Source organism: Mus caroli, chromosome 18 (genome assembly GCF_900094665.2).
Source record: "Mus caroli chromosome 18, CAROLI_EIJ_v1.1, whole genome shotgun sequence".
NCBI lineage: Eukaryota > Metazoa > Chordata > Mammalia > Rodentia > Muridae > Mus > Mus caroli.
Genome location: NC_034587.1, coordinates 45,566,659 through 45,585,064, shown reverse-complemented (window position 1 = coordinate 45,585,064; position 18,406 = coordinate 45,566,659).

The window sequence follows — 18,406 nt, the reverse complement described above, 5'->3', positions numbered from 1 at the left end:
TAAGGCTGAAAAAGACAGTGTGGGCAGTGTGATTCATAGCCTACAGTTGAAAATAAGCCCACTGTTACATTTTTAAGGTGATAAATGGAGGGGATTAATTCTACCACCTCATGCACTTGTTACTTCATTGGGTCAAGTCAAACTTCCTTTAAAACCTGATATTAATGAGGAGTCTGCTCTCATTTGTGCCCAATCTGAATAATAACAGATACTGGAGCCACTCAGATTCTCTCCACAGACATGGCTTAATGAAGTACTTATCCTTGCCTAAATCTAGATGTTCTTTTTTCTTTTCTTTTCTTTTGTTTTCTTTTCTTTTGTTTTCTTTTCTTTTCTCTTCTTTTTTCTTTTCTTTTCTTTTTTCTTTTCTTTTCTTTTCCACTTCTTTTCCTTTCTCCTTTCCTTTCTCCTTTCCTTTCCTTTCCTTTCCTTTCCTTTCCTTTCCTTTCCTTTCCTTTCCTTTCCTTTCCTTTCCTTTCCTTTCTTTTCTTTTTTCCCTTCCCTTCACTTCCTTTCCTCTCATTTTTCTTTTTTCTTTTTCCTTCCTTCCTTCCTTCCTTCCTTCCTTCCTTCCTTCCTTCCTTCCTTCCTTCCTCCCTCCCTCCCTCCTTCCCTCACACCCCTCTCTCTCAACTTACTTAATATCTGTAAGCATCTGCAGAAATGTCAACCATTATATATAAGCAGAGACTCAAGTCTCCCTAACTGCTATCGACTGGCCTTCTTCGTGTGTTAGAAATTTGATCTTCCTTTTAGCAGGAGTTTTGGAGTGTATTAGTTTCTCAGGGTTGTCATAACAAGGAACTGTTGGCTAGATGACTAAAAATAACAGAAACTCATTTGTAGCCAGCTTTGGAGGAAGACAGAAAGCTAGCTAGGTGTAGCAGAACCTCATGCTTCCCTGAGTCTGAATTTAGGGAGAATCTGTTTCAGCTGAGCTTCTTCTATTGAACCTCTGGCTTTGAATTATCTTATGTTTACCTCTCTCAACATAGCATCCTATGCTGAGCCTGTTCATATCACCTCTCCTTACTGGTCTCTATCACTTTTTAATGACATTCATTTTATTGGATTAGAATCCTAGAATCCAATACAATAAATACTGTACTGGCTATTTTTGTGTCAACTTGACACAGCTGGAGTTATCACAGCAAAAGGAGCTTCAGTTAAGGAAATGCCTCCATGAGATCCAACTGTAAGGCATTTTCTCAATTAGTGATCAAGGGGGAAAGGCCCCTTGTGGGTCTGACCATCTCTGGGCTGGTAGTCTTGGTTCTCTAAGAGAGCAGGCTAAGCAAGCCAGTAAAGAGCATCCCTCCAGGAACTCTGCATCAGCTCCTGCTTTCTGACCTGCTTGAGTTCCAGTCCTGACTTCCTTGGTGATGAATAGCAGTATGGAACTGTAAGCCGAATAAACCCTTTCCTCCCTAACTTGCTTCTTGGTCATGATGTTTGTGCAGGAATAGAAACCCTGACTAAGACAATTACCTTAACTTTAAAAAAAGACTTATTTTCAAATAAGGTTACTTCCTGAATAATTGGGGTTACAAATTCTTTTGTTTTCTTTGGGGTTTTGGTGGTTTTCAATTTTTTCCACAATAGAGACAAAGAAGATATCTATACATGAAACCTGATTTTCTTTTCTGGTTATTTCTCCTTCTGTCCTCATGGCTTAGGTTCATACTGTGACTTTAGTATTTAGTCCACATTTGTTTCCCATATCACAGTGTGGAAGATGGGAGCCAGCGAAAAGAAAACATATGTAGCAGAATTTGAATTAAAGATAAATAATAGCCAGAATAAAAATCACCAATATAAATGGCATTGAGAAAGGTAAAGAAAGCAGGTTGCATACACATATGGGGATTACTGAGATTAAATTTTGAGTTTTAGCTTTTTATATAACATCTATGTGAACATGTCTAAAGAATTTGGATTTTCTTATCACTCACATGATAAAAATAAGCTTACTTCTTATACACTATCAAGTTTCTCATTCACTATGGGAGATAATCTTATAGGGAATTGTTGCTTAGCACCACACCTGACAATATGCCCTCACTGATAGTATTCATGCTTACTTTAACTTTGCAAATACAAATTATAGAAACATTTTACTATGATCGAGTTTAAACAAGACTTTGAGCTCCAAAGAAGCCAAAGCAAAAGGAATTAATGATTTTTTTCTGAAATAAGTAACCACTATAGTTATTCTTTTAAAAGATAAATTTCTACCAATAATTTCTAAAACATATTACATATGTTTTGTTATATTTAGGGTCTGTCTTAGCGTTTTACTTCTATAAACAGACACCATGACCACGGCAACTCCTATAAGGACAACATTTAATTGGGGCTGGCTTACAGATTCAGAGGTTCATTCCATTATAATCAAGACAGGGGCATGGCAGCATCCAAGCAGGCATGGTGCAGGAGGAGCTGAAAGTTTTACATCTTCATCTGAAGGCTTCTAGTAAAGACTTATTTCTAGGCATCTAGGATGAGAGTCTTAAAGCCTATACCCACAGTGGCACACCTTCTCCTACATTCTAAGAGTGCCACTCTCTGGACCAAGCATATATAAAACTTCACATTCCACTCCCTGGCCCCATAGGTTTGTTCAAACTTGAGTCTGTGGGGCTGTACATAAACATATCATAATGCAAAATACATTTAGTCCAACTTCAAAAGTTCCCATAGTCTATAGCAGTCTCAACAATGTTAAAAGTCCAAAGTTCAATGAACACTTAACTGTAATCCCCAAAGCAAGACAGGAAACCAGCTGGGCAAACTCCAAACTCTTCATTTCCATGTCTGATGTCAAAGCAGTCTTCAGATCTCCAACTCCTTTTTCATCTTTGTTGACAGCAACAGACTTCTTTCTCCTGGGCTGGTTCCACTCCCTATTAGCAGCTTTCCTCAGCAGATAGTCTGGTGTCTTGAACATCTTGAGGTCTCTAAATGCAACTTCAATGTTACAGCTTCTTGTTTCAATGTCTGGGATTCATATGTGATCTTCTGGACTCCTCCAAATTGCTGGCATCACTTATCCAATTCTGCCGTCTGTAGCACTCTGAGCTCAGGTTGGTCCATTCCACACTGCTGCTATTCTTGGTAATCATCCCATGGTACTAGCATCTGTTATGTGTTGGGGTCTTCAGCTGCAACTAGGCTTCACCAATAGCCTCTCATAGGCTCTCTTCATGGTGCCAAGCCTCAAATCCTTTGCATGACCCCTTCAGTCCTAGGCCTTCAACTGCAACTGAAGCTGTACCTCCACAATTGGCCTTCCATGGCTTTTCACAGTGACAAGCCTTAGCTGTTCTTCATAACCCCTTTATGTCTTCAAATCCAGTACCACCTGGGTGACTCTTGCACTTTACCAAGTATAGCTGCAGTATAAGGTACAACCTTGGCTATCTTTGGAACACAGCTTCTTTGTGCTCTCCGAAAACACTTTCCAGAAGATTTCACCTCTGTGATGCTGGTCTCTTCTTAACCACCACTAATTTTTTTACCTCCAGATATCCAGCATCAATTATCTCAGTAGTCTCCTTCTCCTCTTGACTATAAAGCCAGAGACATTTAAATGACTGAAACTGATGCTTGCAGTGGCTGGAACAAGGACCCCCTTGTTCAACTTTATTAATGCTGGGTTTAAAGGTGTGTACCACCACACCTGGATTTAAGTTTCTTTTCACCTAGAACTTGCTCTCTCTCAGGCTGGTCTTGAACTCAGAGATCTGTTTGGCTTTATCTCCATGGATTAAAGATGTGCACCACCATGCCTGGATCTAAAGTTAGCTTGGTAGGATCTTGCCCTAAAGTCCTACTCCCTTAACCTTAGATCCTAGAACATAAAATTCAGCTGTATTCTACGTCCTGGTAACCCTGTAATATTTAAATCATGTATTTTATATTTTTCCTTTCTAAGCTTGCTATGCTTGTTCAAAATGCCCTTCATGAGACTTAAGCACAGAACAAAGTCTATGCTGTGCATTCTGGAGACTTCCTTTGTCAGTGCAATTAATATAAATCTCTTTCCTTAACTTTAGGTAGACTCTTAAGACAAGGGCCAAAAGCAGCCACATTCTTCACCAAAATATCACAAAACAGTCTCTTGGCTACATATTAAAATTTGTATCCTCTGAAACCACTGGAGTCAGGCTTCTGCAATTTAGATCACCCTCAGCAACAAAGTCTTCCATATTCCCACTAGGATGGCCCACTAAGACCCACTTAAAGCATTCCACTGTGTTCCAAATCCAAAATCATAAAATCCACATTCTGCCAAACAAAATGTATGGTCAGGCCTATCACAGCAGTTCTCCACTCCCAGTACCAACTTCTGACTTAGTTGGAATTTTACTGTTGTGAACAGACACCATGACCAAGGACATTTAATTGGGGCTGGCTTACAGGTTCAGAGGTTCAGTCCATTATCATCAAGGCAGGAGAATGGTAGCATCCAGGCAGGCATGGTGCAGGAGGAGCTGAGAGTTCTACATCTTCATCTGAAGGCTGCTAGGTTAAGACTGGCTTCCGGGCAGCTATGGTGAGGGTCTTAAAGCCCATACCTATAGTGACAAACCTACTCCAACATGGTAACATCTTCTAATAGTGCCACTCTCTAATATATAGACCAAGCATATACAAATCACCACAGGGTGATATATGTAGGGTACTGGGAAATATTGGAGAAAATCTCTAAGAGATGTAGTAATGTTGTTATATTACTTGAGGATGTTTAACACAAAAAAGTAGAAATGTAAATACGGAAGGACTCAACTAACTTTATCAGCCTACATGAAGCAAGGAATGCATAGTTTTTATTTTGCCACATCTGCCATTTATGTATTTTTTATAAATATGAAAAAGAAAAATTTGGGCTTACCATAAGAGGAGAATTGTATAATAATCATGTTGATCCAGTGTCCCATTAGCTGTCAATTTATATCATTTGTTCTTAACTCACATAATGCCTACTCTGCATTCTCAGAGAGCAGCACTAAATGAAAATAGGAAAGAATTCCTGTTTTCATGGTGAATACTTCTAGTGGAAGGAAGCAGAGAATGGAGAATCAAATAGGCATACATGCAGGTGCTAAAGTGATATGAACATTGCTAGTCTGGTCTAATGTTACCATGTAATAAACCAGGATACATGGTATATGTCTTACATAAATGATCAGTCTTGTGATCTGTCAAAACTTTTTTTAAAAAAAAATGACTTTGGGAGCCTAGAAAAATAGCTCAATGGTGAAGAGCACTTACTCAGAAGTCATAAGGGCCAGAGTTTAGGTCCCATGACCCATGTATCAAGCCTTAGATCATCTGAAAATGCCTGTAACCACATCTTTGTAGGAGCAGAAGACAATGTATTACTGGAACTTGCTTATTTCCAGTCTGGGTAAGATATGAGCCTAAGAGAATCAAATGGGCAATGTTAGAAGATGACGCCAATACTCGCTCCTGGCCTCCATGTATACAGGTGTCCATAAACTCACAGAGGCATATATACAAACATGTACATGAAAAATTTATAGATTAAAAACATATTTTTCAATAAAAATAGAAATGTTAAGATCTTTTTCTCTTTTGTATGGGTGTGCATGTGTGCCCACAAAAAGTGTAGCAATGTATTTAGGGTTTGAATCACTTTAAATGTGTAATAGTACAGCATTCAGCTTTCTAGAATATTTGTTGAGAAAAAAGCAATGGTAGAGGAATTCTGCCACTCTTTCTTCTTTTCTAAATCAGTCTGTTATTAGTATCCAGAGATGTTACTAACCAGTGCAAACCCTTTTCCCTTACATATGCTGAGGCCTCTCCTCATCGCTCACCATTTTATCAACCCTTAACTGCCCCCTTTTTGATATGTCTCTATTAATGAACAGTTCATAGAGAGAGCTGATATAAAAAGTTCCCTTAATCATCCCAATGTATAAAATTATAATAGCAGTTCTTTCTCCCTCCCTCTCTCATCTATCTATCTATCTATCTATCTATCTATCTATCTATCTATCTATCTAATCTATCTAGTTATCTATGTACCTATATAAGACCCTTTTAATGTCTATACAAACTTTTAATTATATAATCTAACTAAACATAATTAAACTTTTCAATAAATACAATTCTTTATGAACATGATCTCTTAAAAACCTTAAAAGATACATGACACATTTTTTTATGGTTTGCTGGCTAATTAGAATAAGCGGTATCTTCACAAAGTGTTATAGAAAATTCACACAAATCAGAATGTATTTGTTTTTTGTTCACACCTTTTAAAGGAGAACTTTATGATTGGTGATAAAACTTTACTTCTCTCATACTTCAGCAACTATTGTGCAAGTTATTTAAGATTTATTAATATTTCTTTACAGGCTATGGCTCAACAGTTACAACATCTTGCTGGTCTACCAGATGCTTTGAGTTCAGTTCTAACACCTATGTCAGATGGCTCACAATCACTTTACTCCAGCTCGTGGGGGTCATATATGCTCTTTTGGCTTCTCTGAGTACTCATACACTAGTGACTTATGCAGGAAAAGATGCATATTTATATAAAATAGTAAATATTAATTCATGTTGAAATTAATTCAATTATGAAAGATGACACATTGGACCATGGATTTCTTAAGATTAAAAAAAATTATGGGATTTATTTATGTATTTGTTTGTGTATTTATATGTGTTAGGGTGTGTGTGTGTGTGTGTGTGAGTGTGCAAATGCAGGCACACATGTGAAAGCACACTCATTCACATAACTTTTGTACCTTGACATGCATATTTTATATGGATGTCTGAAGACAACTTATAGAATTAAATTTCCCAACTTCCACCATGTGGATCTAGGAACTTGAACTCAGATAGTCAGGCTTTGCAGCAAGCATTTTTACCTGCTGGGCAACAGCACTGCCCCCCAAGGATTTTCTTTTATCTGAGAGCTTTTCTTTCACCCAGGCCTGTGCCTGTAAATGTTATTCTTTCTGAGAAAGTCTATTGATCTAGAAAATTGTAATCCTTTAAGGAAATGACAACATTTGTTTTCTGCTTAAGTTTGTTTTGTTCCTGTGCCTTTTTATAGTATTCAAGCCCATTTTATAATTAGAATGCTCTAAAAAGTATCTTTCACAAATTGCCAGGTTTTCGGAGTATCAAAAATGAACACAGCAAAGCACTTCTGGGAATTTTTTAAGTGTGGGGATTTGAATGGGAAGCACGTGTCCATATCTGGTAATTTAAAGCTGCCCATTTCCTCACTACTTCTCATTATTTCTTTCAGAGCCGCAGGCAGTCAGAATTTGTAGGACACCTTATTAACTAGGAATAATTCAAGTAGCTTTTCTTTTTGTCTAGAAAGTATGAAGGAGTGCTCAAGCAAATGAATAAAGCAAACTGAGTTACAAGCCATGAATTCATCTATTAAGAAAGTGCTTTAAATTCCTTAGAGTCAATTATTTTTTTAAAGTGCAATTGCAGTGTAAAGTTTGGGACCTGTATGTATTTGGGGCAATGTTTTGGCATGGGAAGGTAAGTCAGTCTTTTCTATTCATTATAAAGATTGTCTGTCAGTCAGCTGTCCAGGGTGAACTTCAGTCTTCACCTCACTGAAATAAAACCACAGTGGTGCCAACAGCTATGACTTAGCATTTGTTAGGGATTAGCTTTTCCATTCATTAATTTTCACAGCAGCCATGTTGTACGATTCTGATTATCAATTATCTACTGTGGTTTAGATTAGTTTTCAGTTATATAGCTATAGGAAAGACACACACACACACACACACAGAGAGAGAGAGAGAGAGAGAGAGGAGGACAATTAGAATATTTTCCAATTATCTTCATTGGCAGTAAATTGAAAATAGGAAGAATGTCCCCTATGGATTGCCTGACATCACCTTTTCATAGGTAATTGAACACTGAGGTGTTACACACAGTAGCCCCTAAAATGTGAAATGCCAAAATCAGACTGTCATCCTTTGTGGAAGAATGAAGCCTGTTTTCTGAACTTCATGGAGGCATATGAGGCACCTGCTGATAAGCCCTGCTTTGCATTGTAGTGTATGCTTTACATTTATTTATAATCATTGGCATTTGCAATTTTATACTCATAATATTAAGGCAATTGAAGCAACTTGCTAGTTATAGATATTTACTAAAATGGTGTATCTTCTAAACACAAATCCCAGAAGAAATGTCATCAAATTTAAAATTGACTTTTTTCTTGGAATAGTAATAGATGGCCAGTAGTGGCTCAACTCAGCTCCATTAGCTGCACAGTCATAGTGATAAACAGTCAATATTCCACAGTCTACAGTGTTGTCAAACTAAGAGGTTAGTGTTTCAGTGCCTTAAAAACAGGTTCTACTTAAAGCAGTTTCAAATTACAATGAGTTTATCAGAAAGTGTCCATGTTAGGAGTCAGGAATACCTGTGTATTCATATCATTGACATACTTTAAACATACTATATACTTAAGACAGTAAGAAAAACTCTCACAGAGAAAAAAATGTTCTGTGGATTGAGATTCACACATGAGAATAGTGTATGGAATACTACTAAGAGGATATATTCGAAATACTTTTTATGTATTCTAGTCTTGTGGTTTTCAGCAGACGGACTATTTCTCTACTCTGAGGCCAAAGGATGAACACAGTCAGTTACATGGGGATAGTTGGATTATTAGGGGCAGGAAGAAAGTAACATACACATTTGTCTTAGTCAGGGTTTCTATTCCTGCACAAACATCATGACCAAGAAGCAAGTTGGGGAGTAAAGGGTTTATTCAGCTTACACTTCCATACTGCTGTTCATCACCAAAGGAAGTCAGGACTGGAACTCAAGCAGGTCAGAAAGCAGGAGCTGATGCAGAGGCCATGGAGGGATGTTCTTTACTGGCTTGCCTCCCCTGGCTTGCTCAGCCTACTCTCTTATAGAACCCAAGACTACCAGCCCAGGGATGGTCCCACCCACAAGGGGCCTTTCCCCTTTGATCACTAATTGAGAAAAAGCCTTACAGTTGGATCTCATGGAGGCATTTCCTCAACTAAAGCTCCTTTCTCTGTGATAACTCCAGCTGTGTCAAGTTGACACAAAAATAGCCAGTACAACAGTTCAGGATACCCTTCATCCTAAGAGAAAGAGATTGGTGGATTATTAGGCACATGTGTGTGGGCAGCTTTTGCATTGATACATTATAGATTACTTTCTAGTCTGGAGAAAATTTTAAACTGGGCAGATTTATACTGTGTGGCTTATCCATTTGACCATAGCCAATTGATCAAGGACTGGAGGATTACTGAAAGTCCTATGCTTTATTTATTGTATGTCCAATTGTTACATTTACTCTGGTTAATTTATCAGTTGCTATTCTTTACAGCTTGATTATGTATCTCTCAGTATAGTCACACAGCCTGGAAAACTACCATCAATAATTAATCAGTAGATATAACTTGCAAGGTAATAAGTGATCAGTTGTTTTTGACATTGTGAGCTGTGGCTTGGTACATTTTCCAAGTTAGAAACTCAGCAAATTAACTGTCTGGTTGGTTCAGCATTCAAGTCAACACTCTTTGAGCTAGCTCTAATTTCCTTTGTTGCTGAATATACAGTCAAACTAAAGAACAAATTTTACTAATACTCCTTTGACTGTTATTACTGTGTTGAAGATGAATTTTGTACAGTACTACTTATATATTTCTTACTTTTCAGTTTATAAATAACTTGTCTCTATTAAAAATTAATGTTACATCTACTTGACTTGGCTTAGTATACATAAGCCTGAACAGTTGCTAGAAAATTTAATTGCTTATCTTCTGCTTAAATCTTGTTATAAAGTAATTTCATTCATAAAATTAGAGTATATTCTGTTTATGGCTTTGGTGGAGTTGTTGACCTAGGTAGATTCCCATTAAGAACAGAGGACTGATGGTCAAAGCATTTTTTTCTTGCTTTCTTTTGACAGAAATCACCATGCATCCAAGAAAAAGGAAATGTATTCTATACTGGTTTAAGTACCTAGTTAATACATGCAATAAGAAACTAAGTCTAATAAATGCATTTGCTTGCTCTATTTTCAAAAAGATTCCTCTGTACACAATTTTTTCTCTCATCATTGAATAAAATATATCAATAATGTACTCCCTGAGAGGGAAAATAGGAATAGGGACTATGAAATGAGTCTTTTCTCACTTCTGTTTGAGATAGGGTTTTATTGTCCAGCCAGTCTTGGACTCCTGGGGAACCTCTTGCTTTAGCCTATCAACTGGTTTCTACTGAGAAGGATGTTATTGTGTTTTTACCCAGATTTTGTGGAGGGAGTTTTTCTTTCCAATTTTTCACTCTGGTTTGGATTACTTTCTAGAAAAACGTGATTGCAGTCTCCCTATTATCTACTTTTTTAAAAAAAATTATTAATTTTGTTTCTTTCAAATTTTTATTTCAAATATGGGAAGTGTTTTTGGTTGTGCCATGTTTTTCAGTGTTTTAGACGCTGAAATTTCATTAGAGAATACCAAGAGCAAAAAAAGAAAACATTAAGCAAAGCAGTTGGGGAGCACATTGGATCTAACATAATGAAATAGATGAAGAATTATATTATTTATTAGTATATGTGGCAGAATTCCACAATTAAGGTATAATTTGCTGACCATGTGTAGTAGAGAAATCTGGAAAGATGACTGAGTAAATAAATATAATTGCTACAAAGGATCCACATGGTGTGGCAGAAGAAAACTTACTTCAATAAGTTTCTTATAAATCTGTACATTCATTTGGTATGTGCATCCATGCACATACAAAAAAAATAAATACAGAGAGAAATAGATAGATAGATAAATGTTTTAAAAAAAGAAAATTAAGTGGTGAGAAAGAAAGAGAGGGACAGAGTGTGGTTATACCTCGATGAAAAATTATTTAAGAAGCAGAATGATGCCAGGAAGTGGGAGTGGGTGGGTTGAGGAGCATGGGAAGTGGGGAGGGTATAGGGGATTTTCAGAGAGGAAATAAGAAAGGGGATAGTATTTGAAATGTAAATGAAGAAAATATCAATCAATCAACCAATAAATAAATAAATAAATAAATAAATAAATAAATAAATAAAACAAGCAGAATGATGTCGAATATAGAGGTTGTAATACATGCAACAGTTAGTTGTGGAATACAACAGTTTAGCAAAACAGTGGAAATGAACAATTCATAGGAATACTTATTTCTACAGTTTGTATTTGTGTCTTCCATTTAGTAGCTCTCTTCATTATACCTCTATCCAGTCTAATTACACGCTATTCTTATGTCAAAATTACTTGATTATCAGATGTGTTTGTACTACATAATATCAAATGTCTGTCTTTTTGCATCATATAGAACATCACGTGGAAAACTATGTCTCTCATCTTTTATTTTGGTACTGACTATATGTTCTTGCAAAGATATTCTGCCTAGTTTTTCCACTGGAATAGGATGATTACTTTAAGTGGCTATAGTCACCTCTGCTTACTGATGCTTCCTAAGCCTTTCAGTTTCTGTATTAGCTAAGTATTACTAACAAACCCTTCGGTCATCACAAAGGTTCTATTCTTTCTATTGTAAATAAAAAGGTTATTTTTCAACTTTGGCAAGAATATTTAATATTAAGGTTTTCTTGACTTTCTTTTATTATGAAAAGCTACTTTACTTTCTTGAAATGTATTGATACAAAAATTAAGGAATATAGAAAAGACTGTTAAGACTTACAGTTTACATACCCTTCTTTTTCTCTGACCGCAGTTCTCTTACATTAGTGTAACATTTGTTTTTCATTTATTTTTGCTTTTTGTTTCTTTGCCTGTCAGTTTTATAAATGATCCATGTTAGTTTAGGGCTAACCTTTTCCATTGTGCTTCTGTAGGACATGGCCATTGTATAATTTGATTGACTTACTAGTTTAGCATCTTACAACATATTTCAACACCCTATTTGCTACCTGTTCACCCTCACCCATTTTAACATGAAACCCATATTCCCTAATTTTCTTTTCTGAAATGTTGCATCACTGAAGTTATGCAGGGGTTTTGTACCATCTCTAGATCAGCTTTTTTCCCCTAATAAGTTCTCAAGGATCTTCTTGTCTTCATTAAGTTTGATAGATCACTTTTTCTTAGTGATCAACAATGCCTGATGGTGCAGATACACTTTCCTGCATCCTTTATGTGTTTACTGTTTGCTCTTCCACTTGGCTTCCTCACTTTTGGTTTCTTTAGAGTGACTTCAAATGTTTGTAGCATTTCTGTCATGTCCCTATGGGATTTCCTCTTAACTTTGTGAATTCCACTATAAGAGAAGTAAGATTTTTCTACTCATCATTTATTTATTTTCTATAGATTTTTCAGTTAACAAAAACGTTTTCAGACCTTAAAATATTTCTATATTTGAAAGGCTTCTATTTAGATGGCTCTGTCCTATATCAAGTAATGGTCCTCTATCATCCTTTTATGTCTTCTAAACCTTGCCTCTCCTCGTATCTTCTTCACTTTAACAACTCCTTTGTGACGTAAGTCCTTTGATTTTGAACTTTTAACATTATATTCTTTTGTTTATGAGTAGCCCCTTATGTTTGTTTGGAGGTCTGACATATCAATATTTCTGGTCTTCATCAATTTTTTAAAGTATCATAAAAGTATAAATTATATCCTTGTTATAACTGAAAATTTCTCTCAACTTTGTAAAAGAAACTTAAAACATACAAGTAAAAGTATATAAACTGAACTGATTATATATAAATATGTATATATATATTTGCATACATTTATATTTATATACACATATACATATGTATGTAATATATACATACATGTGCATTCAACAATTAATGAATTTATATATTTATATGCACACATTTATTTAAATACATGTGTATACATATGTGTGTAACATACTTATACATACATTCATGCAACAACAATTAATGAAAAAAAAGGTCATGAATTTGAAAATAAGCTGCAAGTGTATGTGGGGTTTTTTTTGAATGAATAAAAGTAAAGGAGGAAATTATGTAATTGTATTATATTTCAAAACTATACTAAACTAAATAAAAGAAACAGGCAAATTATCAAACAAATAGCCAGCACCATACATTTGTAACTTGCCAGAGATTCTCTGTTTAGGAGTTCATTCTATTGTGGTCGGAAGAGCCTTACTGAGTGACAGTGAGTTAGGTCATAGGGACAGTTGGCTCTAACTTCACTCTTAATCAATTGTCTTAGTCGTTTTATAGCTTTTATCTAATTGTTTATTCAAGGACTGAACTAATACTTCACAGCCAAGCAGATTTTTAATGCTATGTATATAATGTCTGGACAAATAGGTTGTATAATGGAAATGAAAGCGCTGACACTGTGCTTTCTGTAATGGCATGAGTGGACTCAGTATTACAAAGCGCGGCTTTATTGCATCTTTCTACTAGGCCATTTATGTGAAGCATGGGTGGAAATAATAATTCAGAAGTGGAATAGCACTTGAACCCAATTGAATATGAGATCTAGCTAACAAATAAGTGGATGGATGGAAATGATGCAGAAATACAAAACAAATGGCCAACACAAACCCTCTCCTCATTTAAACACACCCATTACAGTCATTTGGACTGTGACTAAACATAAAGCAAATTATCTTGTTTTTGTTAGTTCAAATCCATATCTTTGAGTTAAAATTCTCTGATATTTCTGATATTAAGGCTCCATTTTTTAATAAAAGAAAGACAAACACCTAGTTTTTTTTTTTATAAATTTCATACACATATTTGCTATACATGTAAGTGTATATGTATGTAAGTATGTATGCATTTAGTGTATATTTTTTCTGTATGTATGGGATAGTATTGCATAGGAAGCTAAACTTAAGAAATAATGTTATTGATCCTTTCTGTCTTCTCCATAGACACAAAATTGGCTCAAGGAAGAGTAAAGGAAAATAAATAAGTCAAGAGAACAGGACATTGAATCCTGCCATTCCTCTTTCTGACAACGTTTACTAAATATTGTCAGTGCTAGAATAGCACAATCATTAGGAGGCTCGGCTCTGAAATCCCTGTGCTGATAAGTGCTCTCAAGCCCCAGAATGGATTGCTGTTCTAAGGAAGGAGGAGGAGATAAGCCAGGAGCTGAGTGGCTTTATCTTAACTATGCCAGACTTTTCACAGTTCTCCTTTCTTTTTCTTACTTCTGGCTTCACTGTGTTCTTTTCAAACCTATGGATTATAATAAGAAACAGAGAATTAGTTGGGAAGAAATGTTTATCCTGGAACTATCAGAAATACTTAGTCAAGCAGTAAATGGCTAAATGTGAGAAGAGGTGAAGGAGCCCAGTTGAAGAATGATGTACAGGTATCTACACCCAATAGATGTTTTTATGCAAAGTAGGGGTGCTTTTGTTTTCTTACTGAGCCCGATACGAACCCAGTGTTTTTGCTCCTTTGTTTTCCTACTGAATGACAAAACACTATTTCTATTTTCTGAGATGCTATTCTCATTATTGTGACTCAGCTAAAGTGAGGAACATAAAAAACAATTCTCACAATTATTTTTTTTATCATTATTAAACTTGAAGACAATGTTAAAAACTTAAAAGGATAACTCCTAACTCTAGGACCGTCAAGCTGCAAGTCTTTGCAGCTTCCTGGAGGAGGAAATTGGAGATGAGGAAAAAGAAAAAAAAATGTCATGCCATTGGACTTAAGCCATTATGGGGGGGGGGGGGCAGCCATGATGAAGCCACATGAGGAAGAATGGGCTATAGACAAAGTACAGAAGTCCATACAGAAAAGCATGCTTTGGTTTTGGCCAGCATTGAAAGAAACAAATAAAAATATGGACTGAACAAAGTCACACTTTTCTCAGCAATTGGATTCAAAACCAATTAACTTCATGGAGGCTAATGATTCTCAATATTGAAAATTACTTTGTCAACACATCCTTTATCTCCTGGTCTTTGCTAGCTATTTTTTCCTTCAGCTACTCTTACATACTTATCTTCCTCTTCCTCCTCCTCATCTTCCTCTTCTCTACCTCTTCCCACTCTTCCTCCTCCTCCTCTTTGTCTTTTTCCTTCTTCTTTAAACAAGGTATATTTCAGGCTAGATTAGTCAATTAAAAGAAGAAATCTTGCAAGGCTTTTGGGTCTTCTCCAAGAAATTGTTAATTATGCCTTATGGAAGTGTTGTGCCCTGGGATTATAAGTCACGTAGAAGAATACTTTACACTTTATAGATTCTTCATAAATACCACACTTATTATTGGTTAATTATTCAAATTGAATAGAATTCTAAAATGCTAAGGTTAGAATACACTTGAGATCATTAGATGCATCCTCCACTTCAGATAAGATATCTAAAACTCAAAGAGAAGCCAAATGCTCTACCAAGGTCATTAAATAATCACAATTAGGTTAAAATCTAGGGGTGAACTGTGATTTAATTTAATATACTGTATATAATTTAATGTGCTTGTTTCTCAACTTCCTACATCATTCTTAATTATACTGTCTTTTCATTAGACTGATTTACTCACCAACATGCACAATACGCTAAGACAAACCAACATTTCTTTCAATGAATTTCTTCTGGAAATAACATTTTTGCAGAGGGAAATAAAATATGTAAATTTGATCTATAGTAGAACCTATGAAGTAACTTTGCAGCATACTTTGCATAGTATATTGATCAGTAAATTTAAAGAATCTTATTTTATTTATTATGATTTTGTATTAAGCTATAATATTTACATTATGTTTGCTGTTTAGCCAAGCTGACCTCAAACTTTTGATGTCCTGCTTCCAGGTCTCCAGTGTTAATATTACAGGCATGTGTCAGGCTGGCTTGCTCTGTTTATATTCTGTAGGGAGTACACTCTGGTGATTCTTTCCATGTAGACAGGTTCAGATCAAAACTATTTCCTTCCCTTCAAACTCACATCATGTTTAGATCATAACTACTTGTTAAATGATAACTAACCATTTGGAAGTATTTCATAATTTTTAATCTGTAGACCACTGTTGTGCTGTTGAAAAATATCCATAAATAATTCTTCCACTGGACCTATAAGGTGGTGCCTCTTGCGGAATGCACAGTTTCTCCTTCCCTCGTCTTTAGCTCCAAGTGTGTTATTGCATTCCTCTTACAAAATTGACTTTCTAGTTTATATCAATGAATGGGAATATACAGCATTTGCTTATGCTTCCCTTAACTCCTTCCTTTGTTAATAATTAAAGTGTGACTGGCGTACAGTATTATAGGATTATGACATTTGCACATACAATTTGGTGTTTTCATGTTTTGGTAACTTTCCTTCCTCCCCTCCTTCTCACTTTCACTATGATCACTGCCGTCCTGTCCTGTGACAGCTTTCCTTCCTTCTCCTAGATATTCTCCTTCTGATTTTATGTCACATGTATTCTTTTGCATTTTCCCTCCATCTCTATTAAGATATTTTTTCTCTACTCTCATGATACATCTTGCTTAGTTTCACTGAACACAGTGGCCTACACTTCCATTCATGTGGATCCATGCAAATAACTGGATTTCATTCATTTTATAAGGTTGAAAATATTTTATGTATAGACCACTTTTTTTCTGCATCCCTTGTTCCACCAAATGAATACATGCTTTGCTTTTTTTTAGCTATTGGGACAAATGCATCAGTAATCATGGATCACAAGTATGGCCTTGTCTTCTCTGGCTATACACACAGTTGAAGAAGTGTTAAATCATCTCTTAGATTTAGGTTTCTGAGAAATCTCCATATAGTTTAAAATGCTTGCCTTAATTTAAATTCATATGAAAACTGCTTGAGTTCAATTTTATCTACATTACTTCTAGCATCTTCTTTATATTTTTTGTGATGCCTGTGTAAACTACAGTGAGATGATCTCTGTTTTGTTTCACTTAGATTTCCCCTGTGAAGAGACAGAATCTTTCACAAATCCTTTCTCCACTTGTATGTCTTTTTTTTGAAGAGATGTGTGTTGTTTATTAGCTCTTTAGCATAGTTTTAAAAGGATATTATTTCTGTTGTCAAACTTTCTGAATTTTAAAAAAATATTCTGGATATCAAATGCCTTGATGAATAAATGGGTTGTAAGAATTTTCACTCATCCTGCAGCCTGTCTCTTCACTATTTTTAAAGATGTAATTTTTTCTGTACAGAAGCCTCTTAAGTAGCACATTCATATACACAGACACACAGACACACAGACACACACACACACACACACACACACACACACATGCATGCGCACACAGAGATCCTAGTTCAAATATCAGGACTAAATAATAATATAATGTCTCTGTTTGTTACAGTATGACTCTGTAATCCATCACTCAATAGACTGAGAAAGGAAGAAAACTGAGTTTAAAACTAGCCAGGGCTATAAATAAATAAAAACTCATCTGTGATATATTCGGGATTTGGCTGTAAACTGCAATGAAGTTATACTTTAGTGACAAAAGTGATAACTTGATAGGACATTGCATCTAGAACCATAACACAGTGTGCACATGCCCTTGCATTTATTTTATTTCACAAATCTTTTCTGTAGTCGGGCCTTCTGATTGTTTTAAAATAATGTTTGGATACATTATTGGTTATTTGGCATTTTTTCACACCATGTCTTCTTAACCTTTGAGCTTTCTGATTATACATGATAATGCATGAAATTCAATTCAGTTTTGTATATTCATCTTGTTCATGCTCTCAAATATTTCTATGATCAAAACCATAGACTAGAATATTATTCCTGTTATATAAGCTTATCAAAATAATATTCTATGTCTTCCAGGAATTTTCTTCTGTTTAATATTATTTGCACTGCAGTTTTTTCTATCTCACTCCATGTTCTAACCCAGTATTTGTTAAACATATATGTAAGAGTATGTTTTGTGGCAATTTCCTCTGAATTGAAATATTCTTTATAAGGAAGGGGAAGCTTATGAGATTCAGGAGATTAAAAAAAAAAAAAAAGGTTCCATGTCAGCAAAGATTCAAACATGGAAAATTCTAGAAGGTCTCCAAAGAGGTAAACAATTTCTAAGAGAGTAGACTCTTACCTGTCCACAGTGCTGCCGATAAGAAATTTCTGAGTCTTGTTAATCTGCTTCCAATTTGTGCATTTAATTCAGGGCTGCAGTCCTCAGAAGTCATCACTTCTGTCTTGGACTGAGCTTTATGGTGATGCAGGCGCTCTCTTGAGTCATCCCTGCTCCTGTAAGGAACTCCTCATCCACTCTCCTAATATAATCTCTATAAACACTCTTTGGTCACCAAGTTGGGCTTTGATTTTTGGTGCAGTTCTGAACTTTTGTCTGTCCTGAGTTTCCTCTGGGGTGAGTAGTTTGTCTGTCTCTCTCCTCCCCCTCCCTCTCCCCTCCCCC